The sequence below is a fragment of the Schistocerca serialis genome, chromosome 3 (genome assembly GCF_023864345.2).
Source record: "Schistocerca serialis cubense isolate TAMUIC-IGC-003099 chromosome 3, iqSchSeri2.2, whole genome shotgun sequence".
NCBI lineage: Eukaryota > Metazoa > Arthropoda > Insecta > Orthoptera > Acrididae > Schistocerca > Schistocerca serialis.
Genome location: NC_064640.1, coordinates 67,983,392 through 68,002,042, shown reverse-complemented (window position 1 = coordinate 68,002,042; position 18,651 = coordinate 67,983,392). Strand labels below are relative to the sequence as shown.

Below are 18,651 nucleotides of genomic sequence, written 5' to 3'. Positions count from 1 at the left end.
CTTTCACATGCTGCAAGTCTGTCCTTTTACTATTCTTTTTTGCTCTCTAGCTTTCCATTTAATGACCTTCTTGATATCAATTGTGCTTGGATCTGGTTTGTCTGTGTTTGTGAATTTGGACACTTGTTTTCTTCCTTTCTGGCATTCTACAACTGTTCATTCTTAACTATATGGTCCCCTTATTGGGTTTGATTTGCTCCTCATCTTCCAAATCATGCAGAAGTGCAGATCATCCAGAAAAGGTAGCCCAGTGCAGCATTAATTCCACTTCTTGTGCCTCCTTTCTTTGCACTCTACCTTTGTTCCAATCAGATCAAGAAACCACATCAGTCTTGGGTATTATTTGTGTTAACAGCTTTTTCAGTATTAGATAATGACATTTCAATTTTTCATGTAGTGAATCGTTTGACGAGCTTTGATGAGGTAATAGATTCTTTCACAGAAAGGAAAGCATGTCATGTAAAGCTGTAGCAAGATTAGAGAGGAAAAAATGCTAGGAGCTAAGTATTGAAGAAATGTGTACTTTGTTGCTTGTCTCTTTCCTTTATTGGTTTTATGTATCCTAGATTTAATTTTATGACACACAAAACAGTAAGTTATTAGCTAATAGGCAATAAATAGTGCAAATTTTCTGAAGAGTTCTTGTTCTCTCGATTACAAATAATCCCATCCGCTATTAATTGCAGGCTGTCAAACCGGCCGACTGGGAGCAGGATAGGCACCACAGGACATTTCAACTTCCAACTATCCTGAATATAGTTTGATGGCATCCAGTACAATATATACACATTTCAATTCCACAGTACAAAATACAGTGACGTGCGATAGATGAAAGCCTTATGAAGAGGCGTGGCACTGCACTTTGGCACACTTAAGACCAAATAACATGTCTTACATTTCCTCAAACACACGTTTTATGTTTCAGACTTTTCAGAAAGATGTGCGTTACAAGATGAACATAGTTTTGAATTTTTTTTAAGTATTGACCCGGTTCACAGATACCGTAGATCCTAGGCTGATGTGCATAGCAGTCTGAGTTATAGTGGATAGTGTTCATTAGTTTCAGATTTTATTTTATTTCCACCTTTCTGACTGTCAAGCATTAATTGCCTTGCAGAACAATGAAGTTATTTTTGTCTGTTTGCTAAAGAAATTGACTTTTATTAACCTTTTCCGCAGAGGCAACCAATGTATTTGAGATGAAATGTATTTGAGGTGAAATGTATTTGAGATGAAATGTATTTGAAATGAAATGTTAACTTCCACAGTACTGGCTAGTTTCAACTGTTCACTGCATTTCAAGCGCATGTTTTCATCTTCTAGCACGTATGGCATTATGCCATAATAAAGAACCAAACATGATATAATACAGTACTGGTGCTCCAAGAAAATTTACATCCAAACAACCACACTGAAAAGCTTAATATCAGGTCGAGGTCTACTTGATTGGGAATCTGAACATATGAATGTGCACTTTAAGTATGCACTTTAAATGTGCACATTTTAGTTATGGTTCACGAAATTCTGATGCTCTTGGAGTATCCCATGATGTCTTGTTTCTTTTATGACATAATGTATGATCTTTCACTGTTTTACACGTACGTACATACGGTCTTCCTGCATCATAGTAGCTGCGTAAGCGCGGTGACGCCTGTTATCTGCACTCTCTGGCAACTGCTGAAACGAACCTATTTCTAACAGGTCGCGGGAAAAACATTGCGATTGTTGGTTTGAAAAGTGTTACTTTCAAAGTAAATATCCTTTTACATAAGTTGAACTATGTTCGAGAATGTACCACAAATTTCTTAAATCACAGAGCATTTGACTGTCATTTAAAAATCATCTCTTTGATGACTAGCCATTTAGAAGAATTTCAAACCCCGAAGATCAGACTTTTGTCATTATTAAAAATTTTACTGGCACATTTGTGTGATTCTTAAAGTGTAACACGCGAAAAAAATTTGAAATCATAGCTTCTCTTGCAGCTTATTAACCTTAGAGACCAATATTATATGTGAAAGCTTTGCTTTTCTTGTAGCAACACTATATATATTAATTTAAACTATTAACTTTCCCTGTCAACAGTGATGTTGCTGTTGGCTGACTACATCACGTGTCCTATGCTCTGAATATCCGCTGTCATCGGCTGCTGAGATCACATGACCAGAGCTATGACTGGCCTACAGAAACATATCGCAATATCGATTTCAATGATTCGGAAAGTAACATGCGGTGTTTGGTGGAATTCCAATGTATACTTTCGTAATACAAAAATATGCAGCGTACATGTTGCTGCACATAAAGATATTTCCAAAACGTGTATTTTGCGTTGAGTTTCATTTTCTAAAGTGCCGGGAAAATATACTGTCATTTAACATGGAAAAAGTGTGTTTTCACCTGGGAGAAAGTGTATTTTTAATTGGGAAATCCGAGAAAAATCCAGGAATTTTTCTTCCTTGTCCAAGTATACAGCCTGAATAATCTTCTCAACCTGGACCCCATTCTTTTCTGAGCAAGCCCAATGCATTGTAATTTAGGAAGTGTGACATTAGGACCATAAGGTTGTTCTACACATATCCAGTCATAAGCCTTGCTGTCGCCGTCCCCCAAATACTGTGTGTATCTGAATCTCTGTTTGCCACTGAACGATAAAAAGTCATGAGAACTCTTTCTACTTCCATCCCACCACTTGGACCAGTATAATTCATACTCTTTCTCAGTTTCACTGCCACAAGTTTTACAGCATTTGCTTAGAATGTCTACATCAATTACTTTGCCTGTATCAAATGATGTAGCTGTCATGACACCATTTAGCAAAGCGTGGCCACATTTCTGCCAGCTGCATTCAAAACAAGCGTGAATATCACCTTTTTCACTGTCGTCACTTTCCTTGAGTGCTTCTTCAGCTGCTTCCTTCATGAGATGTTACAAATTTCAGCAACAGCAGTTCCAATAATTTTATTGTAAGTCATAAATTTTGGAGGTAGATTTGGAATGTCAAGTGATGCAAATAAGAGTTTGCCTGCCTCCATCCGTTTACCAATAGATCTGAGACCATAAACTAGCCTGATGGTATTATCATACAAATTATTATTTGCTATTTCTGATGTGTCATTGCTGTAGCAACTGCACACGTTCTGTACAATTAACAGCTGTTTTGACACAATCCCTTTGCAAAAACACCGATTCTCTCCCAAGGATACGTCACCCCCACACATTCTGCACACAGTATTTTTGGAAATGAAATCACTGGGTATGCTAAGGTTCACCGCAATATTTCCAAACGAATGTTCGTCTCCACAAGCTAACTGGGAGGAAACTCCTTGAAGACACTGCAGTTTCTTTCTTGAGGTGCTGATTATCTGTGCATTTAACATTCTTGCTTCCTATGACCCGCTAACATCATTTACCTTTATGTATATTTCCTCTGAATTTTAATTTAGGCGAGAATTTATTTATTTGCAGCATTTTTTATGAAAATATGTGAAACCAGAGAAAATAGAAATCAGCACCCACTCCACTCACAACAAACTTCATAAGTACAACCAATAGTGCTCAAAAACAATAACAAACATGATGAGAGCGATGAGTATCGCTAGTAGATACAGGGTAGGGAGCCTTGACATGGTAAAACAATAAAAGCAGGAAATAATGCACAAGGAATAAAAGAAACCTGTGCATTATCTCCGCATGGTGCCAAAAAGAAGGTGTAACTTTTAAATGCCAGATCACACAGGGTATCAGGAAAACTGTCATAACTCATGAAAAAATTACCATATTTATATGAAGTAAAAATTGTTTAATGCAAGAAGTAGTGGGCATTTCAAATATACAAAAATCTAAAAATTGGTTTTTGATCCCGTTTGCTTTCATTCTCCCCTTAAGGTCATGATGAACAGGTGTGATGTGAAACCATATGTCCCACCACTGATGAGGTGCTTCAGACGCGTATGCTTTGGCCATATGTCATCCCACTGTATGGCGAATCCAAAATGCAGCAACTGTGGATGATCACTCCACAAAGGTAGTCCTTGTGAATGTCGACCTTGGTGTGCCAACTGCACGGAACACCAGCCTCCACAGTTGGCAGTTTGCACATTTTTAAAGCAAGAAAAGAAGAGCCAGGAAGACAAATCTATTAACTGTCTGTCGCCTACTGAGGCACAGAAGAAATATAAATGCCTACATCCTGTGGATATTATGATCAATTACTCTCTAAGATGAAAACCACTTCCCCCTTCCCACACACCTTCTCCCCACCCCCTCCTCCTCAACCTTTCCCAAACCAGATCTATTACCACTTGAGTGAATCTTTCCCACCAAAGGTTATGAAGGAAAAGAAGAAGAAGAATAAAAATTGTGACATAAGAATCGGGACAAGGCTCCGCTGGTGCCCCTGAAGACACCAGGTCCCCCCACGCAGTCGGATTTTGAGCCAGTGTTTGTGGAGATTGGTCCATCGACACTGGTGACAGGCAGTGATCCTGTGGTGTGACCAATCCTCCTGGCCCATTCGCTCCTAACCTGGCCATCAGTCACGTGATCATTCACTGGAATTGTAACTGTTATTACTATCACCTACTGGAACTACAACACTGTATGTCCTCATCTGCTGTTTGCAATGCCCTCCAAGAGACTCACTTCACTGGTGATCATTCTCAAATGCTCCATTGTTATCGTCCATTGTGTTGGAACCACACTGGTCCCCAAGAGGTTTTTACAGCTGCCATTAGTGAATGGATTCCCCTTCGTACCTCGTTGGGGGCAATAGCAGTGCAGGTGCAAACGACCTCAGCAATTACCATTTTCAACATTTACCTACCTCCAGGCAGAACACTTACTTATTTTTAAGTGACCACATTAATCCAACAACCCCCCCCCCCTCATTCTTTCCTGCCAGGAATCTTTCCCAACTTCAACACACACCATCCCCTGTGGTGGAGTACCATTTCGTCTGGTAGGGGTCTTCTAATTGACCAGCTTCTCGCATACCTTGGCATATGTTGTGCTGCTGCACAGCAGACGCCTCAGTGATGGTTCTCTTACTCACTTTAGTGCTTCCCCTGGCACCGTTTGAGCCTCTTCCCATAATCTTGTAACTTCGCTACATTGGTCACTGTATGATGACCTTTGTGTCAGTGACAGCTTTGCGATGATCTTGTCGTTTGCTTGCCACTGTCAGACAGACCAACTGCCACGTTCGATGCTTCATAGAGTGAGCTGGCATTTGTATGTCTCTGCTGTTATGATCATTTATTCTGCTGAAACTCTACTATTCCTCTTTCTACAGGTCCTCCCCTCCCCCCCCCCCCCCCCCCCTCCTCCATTGGCCAGAGCCATGATGGTAGACCAAAGACATTGCAATAGTAATTCACAATGGCTAATGATCCCTGTAACAGTACTAACGACTTCCTTCGCAGACCAACTTTATCACTTTTAAGCGGCTTTGTGCTAAGGCTCACTGTTTAAACAAACACAGTAAGAAGGAATGCTGGAAGTGCCATGTCTCTCTCTGGAGTCGTATGCCTCTTCATGTCAGGTGAGGGCTAGGCTCTGTGATCTTATGGGCTGCCAACATTCATCAGCTGTTCTGGGTCTTGTTATACAGGATGGTATTTTTACCAATTCACCAGTTCTTGCAGAACACCATATCAACCACTTGGCAATAGCATTGGGGTCCTCTCCCTGTCCGGCTACCTTCATTCCCTTGTGTTTCACTCCCCATAAAGCTGAATCGTATAATGAACCCTTCACTGGCAGGGAACTACTTCAGGTTCTTGCCTAGGCACAAGACACAGCCCCACACCCTGATTCAGTTCACTATCAAATAATCAAAGTTCATTTCAACAGAGTTTCATAGTTTTTGTGTGGAGAATGGCACAGCTCTGGTTCATATGGCATAGGCATTCACATATGGATATACAACATATGCCACCCATGGTGCAGCACTCTACAGTGCTGGAGGACTGTGATCCCTGACATAGCATCCTGCGGAGGTGGTGGTGGTGGTGGTGGTGGTGGTGGTGGTGGTGGTGGTGGTGCAACCCCCAGTGTTGTGCAGAAGACCATGTTGCTTCCAATGGACTACTGAGAGGTTCGTCTGCACTTTTAAAACTCCACTGGTGAGATTGCACTGACATCATGATCTCAACAGAGTGATCAGTTTATTTTTATTTTGTGTATTTGCTTGAGGGAATGTTCACTGTACTGGGTACTATCTGTTGACAACTTTTACTTTGATTTGTCTACATAAGGACTTTAAGATTGGCCGGCTATCTTTTGTTTGTGTGACGTCTAACTTATATGTCATTTTCTTTATTATGCGTTTCTACAGTGTTGTCATAATAAGCCAAATAAATTGTGCTCATAACTGCAGACTTCTATGGTGGCGACGAGTCTTTTTGAACTCTCAATGCACCAATATACTGGACAAATGCAGAATTTATAACGCAGTGGCTCCAACAACAGCAGGAACAGAGACTTCTTGGTTGGCAATTACTGGAACAACAGCAACAGCAGTTGGCCTTACTACAGCAACACATAATGGCATTGTCCGTCAGGAATGAGACAACTTCAACAGTTCTGCCATTTTTTTCATTTCTGAATGATATTTATGATCAGGAAATGTACTTACGACACCTCCACTATCACTTTTCTGCCTACAAGATTGGTGATGGTCAGTTTTTCTTTCGTGGTCTTCGTATTGAGTGTTGGATTTGCTCCTTATAAATTGTCCCGTACTAAACATACTGATAATTTGTCTTTTGCTGAACTTTGTAATCTGCTGTCAGGTCATTATAGAAAGCATTTGCTAAGATATCAATTTTACCAACATTACAACCATCAGAAACCTATAAATCTTGATCACTGATCTGCAGGGTCTTAGTCACCATTGTGCTTTTGTGTGCTCCGACAAATCATGTCCCTGATCGTCTGCCAACTTCTTGATTTTGAACTTGCTTCTCCAACATTCGCCTGACAAGTAAGTTTGCTCCCAGGCTTTATGACATGTGGATTCATTGTCTGACAAAGTCCTTAAAATTTCTCAGGCTTTTTAATTAACAAAGGAAACTGAAAGCCAGTAGGAGGTTCAGTCTGCTGTGCCCACTATTGCCACCTGTGTAACGCTCCACACTTCCTGTAGGCACAGTAATTATACACATGCTGTGTGTTATGCTGTGCTGGTGCACTGCCCTCGAGGCACAAGAACAGGGCGGTGACACTTCTAGTGGCTCTGAATGATCTCCCTCTCATAACAAATTTCAGAATCTTTTCTGTTTTCTCCATATCGATGGAATTCCAATCTGCATCGTGTACCTTCTTTTGTCCTCTGTGTTTCCACCAAAACCCTCGCTCCCTCAGCTCACATCGATACACTACTTGTTTTTTGTGTAGCGTTAGGGTTCACATTGCTAGTGTATGTTGGTAGTCCAACACCCAGAACCGTGGGTATGCTGCAATGTCTGGTTCTTCCATTTTGTTCCTTGCAGGATCTCATCACAGCTCTCCTACTGAAGCAGTGTACCCTGTTGAAACTGACACGTCATGCTGCAAGTCAACTTGTCAAACTGGTAATCATGTTAAGAGTGAATAAATGGGAATTCCCTTTTCAGGTGGATACTGGCAACATCCTCTTCTCTTATGAACGGTGCTATGTACACTGCTTCGTTTAACTGCCTTATATATGGATCTGTTTACCCCCGGTTTTAGACAGGCTGTGGATATAGCTGTAAAAGTTCATTTGAAACCTTGGTCTGTGCCTCATTTCTTGCTGGTTCTCCCTATTCCAAACATCCTTTTAGATGCCATTAAAGTGGAATTGGACTGATTGAAGTATGTAGTAACAGACTCGGACAGTGACGTGGAGCTGTCACAGCTGTCACAGCTGTCAGAGATCAATCCCTACCTTCTGATCTCACCACTTTTGGCACTGCAGTCTGCAAGCAAGTCTCTGCAAGAAGTGCTGTGGGAAGAGGTGATGTCCCTGGAGCTCATGTCACTTCACTTGGCGAGACCCCATGACATCTGATCGGCTAGAACCACGTGCCTGCCATGCAGAGGACACTCATTCTCTTGTGTACCATCTTGAGGGAATGTTTACTATACCTGCCGCCATCTGTTGACAACTTTTGATTTGTTTTTGTACTACATATGGACTTAAATATTGGCTGGCTATGTTTTATTTATGACATTAAACTTATGTGTTACTGTCTTTACTGTGTGTTTCTAATGTGTCAGTGTAATAAGCCAAATAAACCTGCAGACTTCTACACATATCACCCCAGTGCACTGTCACAGTGTGTTGGCTACCCAGGTGGAAGAATTCTCAGAATTTTCTGTTCCGGCATTGGTCTACTGGACACACAAAAGTACTGATGGCCACAGCTGGCTTACTCAGCTGTAGAACCCGCAGACCACAGGACCCGGGGACAACAGCCTTTTGGCAGACCAGGCACCAACTCCCATGGACAACAGCAGCAGTTCCCTCACCCCCTGGCAGCACCACCATCTTCTGGGGTGCTGAGGTGTTACCATGTGTCTTCTAAGCGGGGTGGAGGGGGGGGGGATGCTATTTCGGGGTTCATAGCCCACCAGCATAACAGCATTGCGCGGCCTATGCCAACACTTGAGTGGCTGAACACCGCCACTGCAATTCCAAGCATATGATTCACCTACAGGCGGGAGCGGCATCGGCACACTCCCAAAAGGGTACAGTCAGTGTGGACCTACTCACTTTTGCAGAATCATGTGCTCGAAAATAGGTCTTAGCAAATCCTGGCAGCTCAATAGTGACTTCTCCATGAACAAGCTCTCTGGGCTTTATGCTGACTGCTGCCGCTGTTTGTCAATCAGAAGCTGTCCTGGAATTCTCCCACAGCCTGTTGTCTGGTGCCAGTCTACCTTCCAGGGATCTTCGTCTCTACGCTACATAGAGCAACCAGCAGTTGCCATGCTGAGACTTGGTCTTTACAGTGTGGACCTCCAGCACTTTGGTATTTTGGTTCAATGCAGTGTTTGTGTAATTAGAGAGTTGGTCGGTTGCTTTCGACCTGTACTTCAACTCTAGTAATTGATTCGCTTTCAGTGGCTGACAGTCCACTGGGTTTGTGTGTCTCACATGCTTCAATGATAGAGACCTAATTGTGAACTATTTCTTGTGTCGTGTAACTTGACTCCAAAGAAGGATAATTGAAGCTTTATGTTTGTTTCAATAAACTTACTTTTCAATGTCTACCTGGGCTTTAGTTTGTCTGCGTCAAACTCAACATGGGAGATTTCAGCAATGGGCTTAGCCTTCCTTCATGATGGACAACCAGTTTGCTATCTTGACAACCTCTCTGTTGTTTTGGTTGGTGGTAAGTGGCTGCCTGACTAAAACATGGATTTATTTAAATTGTGTGTATCTGCCACACTTGTCTGTGAATTATGTCACCTCTCATGTAGTATGGTGACCAAGCTGTGTTTTGCTCAGCCCTTCGGGAGCAGAGTATAGGCTTGGCAACCCCAGGGTTTCTGAGCTGGGGAATAGTAAACACCACCAGTCACCTTTCACCATAAGCTCTGGGCATGTTTCAGCAACCACCACACGGCGTGGCAGTGGAACATTGTGTGTCTCGGGGCAATGGGGATCTGGGCTGGACGTCCCGGATCGTGAGGACGGTATAAACCTCTATTTAAAAAAAACACTCAACCTCAAGGTGTGCTGCGTACTGATGGAATGCATGGCTGTTGAGGTGGAACAGTTGTTTGTGGGCAACCTCTGCGGAACCTGCCGTACCTCAGTCGTGTAAGGCTTACTCAGGCATGCGGGGCTCTGTCTGAGTGGACCCTTACTTCCCTAGCTGATCGTGTGACCGAGATGGAACCCTCGAAATCATCTTCTTCTCCTCCGAGCAGGAAGGGAATACCGCTTGGGAGTATTCACACTCATTCATCCAAAAGAATGAGAGGGGCTAGTCCTCCTGATAATAAGAATACTTTGGACTGCAGTAACAGGACTCATGGAGTCGTGAATAACAGTGTGTTTCTGGTGATAGAGGAAGGAGGGGACATTTGAAAAAGTGACCCCCTTTTATATCCATAAGGGTTTGGAAGGCCTCGCTGGAACAATAAAATCTATAAAATGATTGTGTAATGGCTCATTGTTGGTCGAAACTAGCAGGTCAAAGCAGGTAGACCTTAAGAAATTGCAGAAACTGGGTGACTATGATAACATTGTTGAGATGCACACCTCTCTAGACTCCAATAAGGGTGTTGTCACATGCTGAGATATCATGGACATGGACATAGAAGAACTGAAGCAAGAATCTGCATCCTAGCGAATAGTTGATATGGAGCAACAAACACGCAGGAATAATGGAGCAACTGAAAAGACTGCCACTTTCATTGTCACATTCAATTCTCCGACACTGCCTGAACATTTCATGGCAGGCTTCCTTCGACTTAATGTTCGGTCTTACATTCAAAACCCTATGCGGTGCTATAAATGCCAGTGTTTCGGTCATACAACTATAAGTTGTGGAGGTGAAGCGATCTGCGGGAGCTGTGGAAAAGCCACTCATGACATTGGGACTGATTGCTCGTCTCCAGCGGTCTTCATCAACTGCTCTGGGAACCACCCAGTCTAATGCCGAGACTGCCCTGTTTTTGCTGAAGATTGCAAAATACAGGAGATAAAAGTGACCAAGGGGATCCCCTATGCCGAAGCAAAAAAGAAATTAAGGCGACGAAACCCTCTGTCTTTGCCACCTCATATTCTTACATGGTGCAGAAACAAATGTAATGTATTGCGAATACATAGAAAGAAGGATCCTTTATTGTATGATTATATGATAGCGGAACAAACACTGGTAGCAGTTACTTCTGTAAAATATCTGGGAGTATGCGTGCAGAACGATTTGAAGTGGAATGATCATATAAAATTAATTGTTGGTAAGGCGACTACCAGGTTGAGATTCATTGGGAGAGTCCTTAGAAAATGTAGTCCATCAACAAAGGAGGTGGCTTACAAAACACTCATTCGACCTATACTTGAGTATTGCTCATCAGTGTGGGATCCGTACCAGATCGGGTTGACGGAGGAGATAGAGAAGATCCAAAGAAGAGCGACGCATTTTGTCACAGGGTTATTTGGTAACCGTGATAGCGTTACGGAGATGTTTAACAAACTCAAGTGGCAGACTCTGCAAGAGAGGCGCTCTGCATCGCGGTGTAGCTTGCTGTCCAGGTTTCGAGAGGGTGCGTTTCTGGATGAGGTATCGAATATATTGCTTCCTCCTACTTATACCTCCCGAGGAGATAACGAATGTAAAATTAGAGAGATTAGAGTGCGCACGGAGGCTTTCAGACAGTCGTTCTTCCCGCGAACCATACGCGACTGGAACAGGAAAGGGAGGTAATGACAGTGGCACGTAAAGTGCCCTCCGCCACACACCGTTGGGTGGCTTGCGGAGTATAAATGTAGATGTAGATGTAGATGTAGGAACCTATTCCCAAGGCAGACGCTTCGGCACAGATGATGCTTAATGTGCCTGTATCCACCACAAGCACCTTACTTCCATCTGTGGATGTCAAAGGAAAAAGAGTAAGAACAAAGCAATCCAGGCAGCTACACTAGGAAAGACCCATAATGGTTCCGCAGTGAGCATCCAGAAGGTACAAGAAAAGCAGAGTGCCTCTCAATGCCCCCTTTCCTCCTCATCCTCGAAGGGACAGGGTGCAGGGAAAGGCTCATGACATTAGAGTCAAAAGGTGTCATGAGCACCATCAGACATAATTCTTTCCGTCTGACTGATGAGGAGGATATCATAGAGTTAGATGCCTTGCATCCAGGCAGCCCCTCCACTCCCCCTCGCTCTTCGAGTGCTTCATCTCCCCAATGCAAAGATGGGGTAAATTAAAACCACACTGATGACATGGGTTCCGTACTGTAGAGAAACATGAATGGGTTCAGGACCAATGTAGAGTAACTGAAACTCCTAACACATGAACGTCTCTTGTGCTTTTGTTTACAAGAAACACATTTTAAAGATACAGATGTCCCTGTGCTCCAGGGGTATACACTATACCACAAGGATGACCTATTTGGGGAAAGGGCCAAGGGAAGTGTCGCAGTGTCTGTCACTAATGCGCACCACTCCTCTGCTCTCTCCTTGCCTACTGACCTGCAAGCAGTAGCAGTTCAAATTAATGTGTGTCGAAGGATTACTATTTGCTCCCTGTATTTACCTGTGCAAGATTCACTAGACTCTGGGGCTCTCACAGATCTTATCGCACAGTTCCCATGACCATTCCTCCTCCTGGGAGACTTCAATGCCCATCATGTCCTGTGGGACTCGACCAATTCTTACCCTCGGGGTCGGGTTTTGGAGGGCCTCATGACATCACACGAGCTGTGCATCCTCAACACAGGTACTCACATACATTTCTCTACTGCTACTGGGTCATTCTTGGCCATTGACCACTCTTTCTGTTCTCCCGCCCTCGCCTACTCTGTTCACTGTGTCATTGGTGACCTCCATTCCAGTAACCACTTTCCAATCTGCCTGCCTTCATGTACTAAGTAGCTCACCACCTGAAGTTAAGCCCTGAAAATGGATGGTCAGCAGGGCTAACTCAACACATTTTAGCCAGTTGGCTGTGTTCGAACACTGCGACAGCGTCAAGGATGAGTGGACATCACGCAAGTGATCCACGTGCCACTGACTTCTCCATCCCACAGCCCTCAGGTCGTCTTAGGAGGCTACCAGTACTTTGGTGGACACATGAGTGCCATTCCGTGATCCGGGAAAGGTGTGCTGCTCTTCGACATTTTAAATGCCGACCGACAACAGATTAACTTAGGGCCTTTCGAGTCGCAAGGGCCAATGCTCGACAAGTTGGTAGGGATAGTAAGAATAGGTCATGGCAAGCATTCCTGGCCTCCATCAACAGTTCCACTTCTTCTATAAAAGTATAGGAAGCCATCCGGAGGATTTCCGGTAAACACAGCCGTTTACCGATAGAAGCACTGCTGAAACAGGGGTGCCTCCAAACAACACCCAAACATTGCTCAGATGCTAACCGAACATTCTGCATGAACTTCTGGCAAGCAGGCCAGGATCCAGCATTTCGTCACTATCGTGCAACTGTAGGGAGGGAAAAGTTGGACTTCAGGTCCAACAGTTCTGAGGCCTACAACTCCCCTTTCTTCATGTGGGAACTCGAATCGGCTCTGACTGAGATTATTGACACTGCACCCGATCACGACCAAATGTGGTAATGCATGCTTCAACATTTGCCAGCAGCATCAAAGAAAATCCTCCTCGAATGTTTTAATATAATATGGCAGATAGGCAACTTCCCCAACTCGTTGAGGGAGGCAATTCTGATCCCTCTCCTCAGATCAGAAAAGGGCTGCATGTCCCAGTAGTTATCAGAGTATCACCTTAGCAAGCTGTGTAGGAATGATCCTGGAGTGAATGGTTAACTGTTATCTGGTCTGGTTGTTAGAGACCAGACAACTCCTTAGCCGCTCTCAGTGTGGATTCCAAAGATTTCAGTTCACTGTCGACAATCTGACCCCCCTAGAGGCAGCTATTCAGCAGGCTTTCCTCCGTGAGCATCACTCTTCGATATAAGTAAGGCATACAATACTTCTCGGAGACACTTTATTCTCGCACAACTGCATCAATGGGGCTTTCATCACTACCTCCCCATCTTCATATGGTCTTTGGTCTTTCTTGTCTCAGCAGTTTTTTAGGACATGAGGTGGTGAGACACTGTCCGATCGATTTGAGCAGGAGAATAGTGTTCTTATGGTCAGTGTTTTAAGTATTACCCTCTTTACCATAGCCATCAACGGAGTGTCACATCTATGGTAAGGGGTCCTGCACAGTGCCACTTATTTGTGGATGATTGGATGATTTTGCTGTTTTCTGTTCCTCCTACAGTGTTGCAATGGCAAGCTGTTCGTTGCAACTTACAGTGCGATGGTTAGAGGAGTGGGCTGCAAAGACAGATTTTCAATTTCCTGGAGATAAGTGTGTGTGCATTCATTTTAATTGTTCACGTCGTCTTTGTAATTTGCCTGCCTTGAATATGGGGGCATCATTCTACATTTTAGATACACAGTGCGGTTTCTGGGCCTCATTTTTGACTCCCAATTGCCGTGGTTACCACACCTGTGAGATCTGAAAGCCAGAGCCCTGAAGGCACTGAACATCATCAAGTGGCTTAGCCACTGGTCTTGGGGAGTGGACAGGACGTGTCTCCTTCAGTTTTATTGGGCTTTTGTGTGTTCGCGGCTGGACTATGGTTGCATGATGTATGGGTCAGTGAGGCCCTCTTACTCTTGTGTCATTGACGCTGTCCATCATCAGGGGATTCGGCTGGCCATGGATGCTTATCAAACTAGTCCCATACCTAGAATCTATGCTGAGGCGGGGGGACCACCACTTACCATTCAGAGACAGCTCCTCATGGTGCATCAGGTGTGTAAGTTCCTTGCAGCTCCAAATTCAACCGCACACCATACTGTTGCTTGTCCGCCTCCGGAACACCTTTTTTCCAACCGTCCATGAGCCACGATGCCATTTGGGATCCTCGTGCAGCTTGTGCTGGAGTCAGTCTGTGTGGAGCCAGTATGACCCAAAATCCAGGGTTTTAACCACTTTCCACCCTGGTTACTGGAGAAGCCCAGTTTGATTTTAGATTTCGTGCAGTACAGGAGAGAGAGCACTCCTGCTTCTATTTTTAATGTGATATTCTCTGATATTTTATCAGAGTACGATAATCATGTAGTTGTTTTTATGGATGGGTCCAAGCAGAGGGACTCTGTTGGTTGGTCTGTCGTTTTCCCAGATCGTGTCCTCAAGGTCAGACTGCCTCCAGTATTTACCATCTTCGACACAGAATTATATGCGATCTTGTGAGCACTGGAGCAGATGAGATGTTTTCCCAGTGTTAGATTTTTCGTCTGCTCAGATTCTCTGAGCGTACTTTACTCTCCCCAACATTTGTACCCATCAGATACTGTAACCCAGAATATTCAGAATATCCTCCTACGACTACAACAGCTGTTGAGGTGGGATCTTTCTGCTGGGTACCTGGGTACATTGGAACTGCACTGAATGAAAGGGTGGATCGAGCAGCCAAGGAGGCGTGTCATAAACCTCCAGTATTTCAGTGTGCTATCCCCCTGCATGCTATCACCTCACTGTTGAGGTACAAAGTCGTGTCGATGGGAAGACTAGGGGCTGGCAGTGACCAATAACGAGGTCCATGTCATCAAGCCCACAACTCGGCCATGTGGTACTTCCTTCCAGCTACATTGGCGGGATGAGGTCCTTCTTACTCGTCTTCGCATAGCCCTATGACACATGGATTCTTAGTCCAGCAAGAGGACCCTCCAGTGTGTGGTACTTGTGACGTGCAGATCTCAGTACACCACATTTTATTGGATTGCATTTTATTTGCCCACCTGCAGACAGCTGCGGATTTGCCAGCAGATCTGACGTCTATTTTATGTAATGAACAAATGAATGTGATTAGGGTTTTAAAGTTTTGTGAATTGTTCAACATTTTTAACAAGATTTATGGGAGATATTTTTAATGTGTCAAAGGGTGGCTGGCTCACCCTAGATTTCTGTAAGTGTTCAGCTAGTCACATTTCCCCATGCTTTTCTGTTAGTACTTCTGTGCATTTTTAATGCATGTGAGAGTGCATGTGATCCAGAGTGACTGTGGTCATTTCGAGTGTGTGTGTGTGTGTGTGTGTGTGTGTGTGTGTGTGTAAAACACTTTTAGTTCATCTCTACATTCATTTGTTTTTATAAGTGTAAGGGCGCTGATGACCTCGCTGTTGGGAGCCCATCAGGTCAACAAACACACACACACACACACACACACACACACACACACACACAATCACAGCGTTTTGCTCATGTTTTGCAATATGCATGTTGATGAGGCACCCCTACTCACCAGTATAGACCAGTCCATAATCACAGCTAAGCTTGTATACTCTTAGTATGTGAAATTTGGCCATGTGGTCTTTAGTGGCATCCAGGAATACTCTTACTTTGTTGTTGCTGTTGTAGATGGGTTTGACTGCTCCTTTGTGTAGAATCTTGTCCATCCTATCACTGAGGCCTCATTTGGTACTCTCACTAAAGCTACTTGCTCTGAAAGTGGTTTGTTGCCTCCAAATTTCACCACCCAGGGTGCTGCTGTTACTGATTCAGTGTGCTCTTGTTTTTAGTGTGTGAATTTGAAAATTATTTTGTTTTGGGTGGTGATAAGACATGACAATCCAGTATCTGTTCATGATTGTTGGTTTTAAATAATGTGTGTCCGAGTTTCCTGTTATGTTTCTTATAGATCTATTCTTTCTCATTTCCACAGTGAACTGTATTCTGTCATGTTATTTGTTAAGATGCTGGTGGAAAAGGCAAAGTTTATTTCCTCTGTGTGGTTAAATGACAAGTGTCATCCACGTTTTGTAACAAGCATTTAGGAAGAAGATAGATTCACCCAGCTACAAGTCATCAGATCAAGCACAACTGACTGTCAAAATCAGAATTTTGCCCAACTATCACCACATGCTTCCAGTGAAAAGCCTGCGCTGGATACATTGGAGATAGTTGTGAACCACTCCAACCACACCCTCAGCCGAAAGGCACGCGTTAAGCTCACGCAGGCTGGCGTGAGGTCTGGAACATTACAAGGAAATGAGGACTTAGAAAAACGGACGTAACTGGTAGAATACTTAACTTTAATCCACAATTGGTGAACATCTCTCTTGACTGTACATGCTTCACAAGATAAATATCAAACGCTATGGCGCCTTGCTAGGTCGTAGCAAATGACGTAGCTGAAGGCTATGCTAACTATCGTCTCGGCAAATGAGAGCGTAGTTGTCAGTGTAGCATCGCTAGCAAAGTCGTCTGTACAACTGGGGCGAGTGCTAGGAAGTCTCTCTAGACCTGCCGTGTGGCGGCGCTCGGTCTGCAATCACTGACAGTGGCAACACGCAGGTCCGACGTATACTACCGGACCGCGGCCGATTTAAAGGCTACCACCTAGCAAGTGTGGTGTCTGGCGGTGACACCACACTATCAAAGGCCACAACTTAGCATTGGCTCTCTGCAGTGGGTCTCCACAGAAGAAATAAGAATCAGTGCAAGTTTTACTCTGTGCCCTGCTCTGAGTAGAAGCAGAGAAGATTAGACAAGAGACAGTCAAGACCTTGCTACGTGCAAAGCTGCTGCAAGTTAATATCTGAAAGGAAAAACAACATGCCATGTTAGAACTGAGGAATAATCCTGATATTTTAGTCCTACAAGTTGACAGTGACGACGTGTCCATCATTGTGGACTCTATGGACTACAGTTCCAGGATGAGATACCTCATCAAAGAGCCCATATAAATAGAACTTATGAGTGACGCTAGTGCCAAGATACAGACGAACACTCTAATTAAGGAGTCAAGATTACAGAGTGACACAACAAAAAAGGTCATACCTGAAGTTTCAATAGCACCAAGGATTTATGGACTATCTAAGGTACACACAGAAGAATATCCATTAATTCCCATAGCTAATTGTATTAATTTGCGTACATACCATCTGGCGAAATGCTTAATGAACAGGCTGAGGCATGATGGATCATACAGAGTTGTATGTTCAGGACACTCTACATTTCATTGAATGCTTAAAGGTCCTATCCATCTCATCCACAGAATTAATGGTGAACTTTGATGTCAAATTCTTGTTCATCAGTATCCACTACGGGACATACTGAATATTCTACTTCAGTGTGCTGAATCATATACAGAGTAGTCCATTGATCATGACCGGGCCAAATATCTCACGAAATAAGCGTCAAACGAAAAAACTACAAAGAACAAAACTTGTCTAGCTTGAAGGGGGAAACCAGATGTCGCTATGGTTGGCCTGCTAGATAGCGCTGCCATAGGTCAAACGGATATCAAGTGCGTTTTTTTAAATAGGAACCCTCACTTTTTGTTACATATTCGTGTAGTACGTAAAGAAATATGAATGTTTTAGTTGGACCACTTTTTTCGCTTTGTGATAGATGGCGCTGAAATAGTCACAAACGTATGGCTCACAATTTTAGATGAACAGTTGGTAACGGGTAGGTTTTTTAAATTAAAATACAGAACGTAGGTATGTTTGAACATTTTATTTCGGTTGTTCCAATGTTATACATGTACACAGAATGAGATTTTCACTCTGCAGCGGAGTGTGTGCTGATATGAAACTTCCTGGCAGATTAAAACTGTGTGCCCGACCGAGACTCGAACTCGGGACCTTTGCTTTTCGGAGGCAAGTGCTCTACCAACTGAGCTACCGAAGCACGACTCACGCCCCATGATACATGAACCTTTGTGAACTTATCATTTCTGAGAACACATGCTTTTACAGTGTGATTACCTGTAAATACCACATTAGTGCAATAAATGCTCAAAATGATGTCCGTGAATCTCAATGCATTTGACAATATGTGTAACGATATTCCTCTCAACAGCGAGTAGTTCGCGTTCCGTAATGTTTGCACATGCATTGACAGTGCGCTGACGCATGTTGTCAGGTGTTATTGGTGGATCACTATAGCAAATATCCTTTAACTTTCCCCACAGAAAGAAATCCGG

General features: G+C 43.6%; 1 protein-coding gene and 1 non-coding gene across 2 annotated transcripts in view; one reads left to right on the top strand and one right to left on the bottom strand.

Annotated features, from left to right (window-relative positions):
* LOC126469721 (GDP-fucose protein O-fucosyltransferase 2) overlaps nucleotides 1-18,651 on the top strand; it is a 102,920-nt gene that overhangs the window by 55,752 nt on the left and 28,517 nt on the right. The gene's annotated exons all lie outside the window — the stretch shown is intronic.
* On the bottom strand, nucleotides 18,283-18,357 carry Trnar-ccg (transfer RNA arginine (anticodon CCG)). Its single transcript has one exon. It is a non-coding gene; the product is annotated as a tRNA-Arg (tRNA).